This window comes from Rhagoletis zephyria, unplaced genomic scaffold, assembly GCF_001687245.7.
Source record: "Rhagoletis zephyria isolate East Lansing unplaced genomic scaffold, Rhagoletis_zephyria_1.1 Rzeph_scaffold_01186, whole genome shotgun sequence".
NCBI classification, from domain to species: domain Eukaryota; kingdom Metazoa; phylum Arthropoda; class Insecta; order Diptera; family Tephritidae; genus Rhagoletis; species Rhagoletis zephyria.
Genome location: NW_016158270.1, coordinates 114,292 through 119,071, shown reverse-complemented (window position 1 = coordinate 119,071; position 4,780 = coordinate 114,292).

Sequence of the window (4,780 nt, the reverse complement as noted above, 5' to 3'; positions counted from 1 at the left end):
CTGAAAAATGTACGTTTTTTATTGGTTGGATTCAGTGTTTGCGCGCAACCAGTTAGAATCCAACCGAATACGGTCTCTTGGGCAAAAAGCGTATTTAGCGCATTCTTCTGTATGCCGCTTAAAATTATTTGTGGATAAATATCTCCACCTTATACGAGATCAACTGGCTAGTTGGCGTAGAATCTTTCATCTGTCAAAACCAAGTTTGGGAATGCCTTTCGTGCTATATCACCAACGTGGCAAGTCGGAAGATCCCCTGTTAACTGAGGCAAAACTAGAGTGGTGGTTTCCAAAACAATTGATGGGTCTATAGGTGACCGCAGTTGAATAGAACACGCTTCTTTGACCTGCGCAGATGAATTGTTGATACCCAGACCTGGGCATTGAAGCATCTTGATGGCAGTTTCACTCTGCGTTTGAGTCTCTCGATGATGAACGACCACTCAGAGCCAGAATCAATTAGTGCTCTAGCTGGAAAACTAACGCCGTTGTTAAGGATATTGACACGGGCAGTTCCTAATAACACTCCTTTATTTGTGTTTGCGTGATAGGGAGTAACATTGCTAGTTTGGGTATTATTTGCTCTTTCAGCTTCGCACCTCAACCTAGCCTGTTCTGACGTTGAAGCTATGTCAACTTCGGGGTTCGGAAGTCCCCTACGATCAGTTGGTTTTTGCTGAACTGCTTGAATGTGGAGCATCATGTGATGCCTTAAATGGCACGTGCTACAACTGTATGGACTAGTGCACCCTGATACTGTATGTTCAGCTGATGAGCAGTTCAGGCAGTAGCTATTGTGCTTAACGTAATCAACTTTTTCAATAGTGCTGAGCCTGCGGAATCGTTCACAATTTCGTAGTGTGTGCGCATTGTTTTCGCAAATTTTGCATGAAAATTTTGTTACGTTGCCCTGCGCGGCACCAATTCGGTTTAAAGGGGCTATAGGGAAATGCCGTACGTTTTCCGGCTTAGATTCTTTATGTATTTGTCCATCCTTTAGACCAGAAATGGTTTCAAGCGTCTGAAACCTGTTGGACAAAAACCTATCCATGTCTTGCCATTTAGAAATTTCTGTTTTGTTCTCAATGGTCTGTCCCCATAGCGCCAATGTATGTTCTGGTAGTTTAGTCGAACAAAGCTACGTTAGAATTGCATCCCAATTAGAAATGTCAATATTATGACATTAAAGTGACGAGATGCAATTATTTNACATTGAAGTGACGAGATGCAATTATTTATGTCTCGTTGCAGTTTCTTGATAGAGCTACCGCATTCGCTCTCTACTGCGTTGAGGTTAAACAAAATTTTCAATTGCGTATTTACCAGAATGCGTTTATTTTCGTATCTGTCGCTTAAAGTTTTCCAGGCCATTTCAAAGCCATCATTGGTTAAAGGACACCATCGCACAATTTCCATGGCCCCCCTGCAGTTTTCGGGTTGAGGTGGAAAAGCTTCTCAACCGGGGTAAGGCGCTTGTTGAGAATGCATATGGCCGTAAACATATCTCTGAATTACGGCCATGAAATATAATCCCCTTTGGAGATATCTGTGTCGCAAGGAGGCAGATGTATATTGTGCTCCCGAACAGATATATCTTCTATTTCCTTTTCGGTTTTCGCTAACTTTTCTGCGTCAGCAGCCATTGCAGCCACGCACTTTATATAGCAGGTGAAACTGCTTTTGTGTTTTCCCTTTACGGATACTCTGTCGTCTTTTGACAGATTTGTATCTAAGAGGGATTCATGGGCTGATTTTGTTTTCTTCCACATGGCCCTATGCTCCTCTTGCTGTATTGCAAGGGCGTGCTTATTTTGCTCTTCGAATGGTGTACTGCGGTAATCGTATTCCAATTCAGTTATGGAGTCTGCTAATCTTATGAAGATTTCTATTTCAGAGCGTTAATTTTAAATGCGATTTGGTAGAATTGTAGAGGTAGTTTGAAATATCTCATGAATACAGATAGAAATCTGAAAGCAGATTTAATGTATTAAATGAAAATTTGACTAGTTACACTGGACTAGCAGCCACACCAAACAATCCCAATATTGAGGTAATTAAGACAAGAGATTTCGCGTTTAAACGCATGTACATATATATCACAGCAAACGGCAGTGCGCGCGAGTGACGAAAGCAGCCACAGTAGTATGCTGAAATGACTCGCTTATATATACACGAGATTTGGAAGTTTTTATCCAGACGTCCAATCGACATGTTTGAGATATCGTTGGAAAGATCTTGCAGAGTGAGAAATGTGTTCAAGCTTCATAAACGAATAGCCGCAATCTTAAAAATTAGGCTTAAGTGTTGCGAAACAAAAAAGGTTTTTTTGCTTTGGGCGGTTTAAGGGGGCATGTGGATACACGCAACATATTTAGTGTTATTCTATAGGCCAATACCTTTCAAACAATACCTTAAATATTAAGTTCCGGCTACTAGTTGGAAAGATATAGAGGTAAATGTGTTTTGGTTCGTGTCTCCACTAGGAGATGCTTTGGTATGTATGTGGCGTCTGTACGTACCATCATTTAATTTTTTTCAAACTTTCAGGAATTAAAGTACAAAAAATACTAAGAAGATTTTGTTCCAGGTTGTTTTGATTCGTATGCCTTTGTGGGCGTGTCTGCTGTCTGAAATTCGAAAAAAGCCAATTTTTTAAACTACCACTGAGGCCGCACTATTCAGTCCATGTCATTGATGTGGATATCAGTAGAAGGGTATTCAAACAGGCTATCTAACTCTATCTTTTTTGTTTATAAAATATAAATATGTCATAACGTTATCGCCCGAAAACTAAAAATCGGGCTGCTGAAAATATACCATTCGGGCATTTTCTCAAAAACTGGTCAGTCGATTTTATTCTAGGTTTCTACAAATCTAGCCCAAAACCTTAGCTTTCATCTGGTATACAGGTTATATCTGGGACAACTCTTGTTGTGGAGATTTTGCGATTCAAATTGAAAAAATGTCGCTCCAAAAAGGGTCAAATGGTTAAAAATTAACATATCCGTCTAATTTGGTTATTTTTAGATATCAAAATAACTTAACCAGTTCCCCAAAAAAATGNAATGACTCGCTTATATATACACGAGATTTGGAAGTTTTTATCCAGACGTCCAATCGACATGTTTGAGATATCGTTGGAAAGATCTTGCAGAGTGAGAAATGTGTTCAAGCTTCATAAACGAATAGCCGCAATCTTAAAAATTAGGCTTAAGTGTTGCGAAACAAAAAAGGTTTTTTTGCTTTGGGCGGTTTAAGGGGGCATGTGGATACACGCAACATATTTAGTGTTATTCTATAGGCCAATACCTTTCAAACAATACCTTAAATATTAAGTTCCGGCTACTAGTTGGAAAGATATAGAGGTAAATGTGTTTTGGTTCGTGTCTCCACTAGGAGATGCTTTGGTATGTATGTGGCGTCTGTACGTACCATCATTTAATTTTTTTCAAACTTTCAGGAATTAAAGTACAAAAAATACTAAGAAGATTTTGTTCCAGGTTGTTTTGATTCGTATGCCTTTGTGGGCGTGTCTGCTGTCTGAAATTCGAAAAAAGCCAATTTTTTAAACTACCACTGAGGCCGCACTATTCAGTCCATGTCATTGATGTGGATATCAGTAGAAGGGTATTCAAACAGGCTATCTAACTCTATCTTTTTTGTTTATAAAATATAAATATGTCATAACGTTATCGCCCGAAAACTAAAAATCGGGCTGCTGAAAATATACCATTCGGGCATTTTCTCAAAAACTGGTCAGTCGATTTTATTCTAGGTTTCTACAAATCTAGCCCAAAACCTTAGCTTTCATCTGGTATACAGGTTATATCTGGGACAACTCTTGTTGTGGAGATTTTGCGATTCAAATTGAAAAAATGTCGCTCCAAAAAGGGTCAAATGGTTAAAAATTAACATATCCGTCTAATTTGGTTATTTTTAGATATCAAAATAACTTAACCAGTTCCCCAAAAAAATTGCCCATTCCCCGATTGCCACTTAAACCGAATTTCCCTGAAAATCGGGGAGTTTTCCGCGAGTTGACAAGTTGAATGATGCAGCTGTGCTAATCTCTTCCTAAATGTCTTGGAAACCACAATTTGTGTGTATTTTAGAGCACTTAACCTACCTGGGAAGACGCGTGCAATATTACCTATAGTTGTACATAATATGTATGTATGAATGCATTTAGTTCACCCAGTGTGCCGCTACTACTTACATTCATATGTATAAATTGCCACTGAGCAAAACTACTTGAGAAAAAAGCATTAGTTTAGTAGCACGAGTGTAACATCGTACACGTAATAGAAGTAAAACTTCTTAAAAAGAGAACATGTGTGCGCCCCACACCCGGTAGAAATCTTAACAAAAATAAACTACGAGACTATCATACGAATATAGTTGTTTATTGTATCCATAGTTGGTACCAAGTTGATAACTTTTTATCATTTCTTATATTTTTAATTTTTAATTTTTTCGAATACAAAAAAATTCGAAAAATTATGTGTTTCAATGGACACATCGATTTGAATATATAATTTAGATTTAGATAATATTTTTAGCAATTTATTTGAGAAAAATAAAACATTAAGATTATTGTTTGTATTTTGGTCGATTTTAAATTTGCTACCCCAAAATAATTGATATCAAATAAAACACCTCTTTGAGGTAAAAGTTTCGAGTGACGAAAGCTGAACTAGAAACACAAAATTTATGATATCAATTTCGTGACGAAAATTATACGCATTTTTTGACTGCCTTTGAAACGTACGGAAAATCTTTT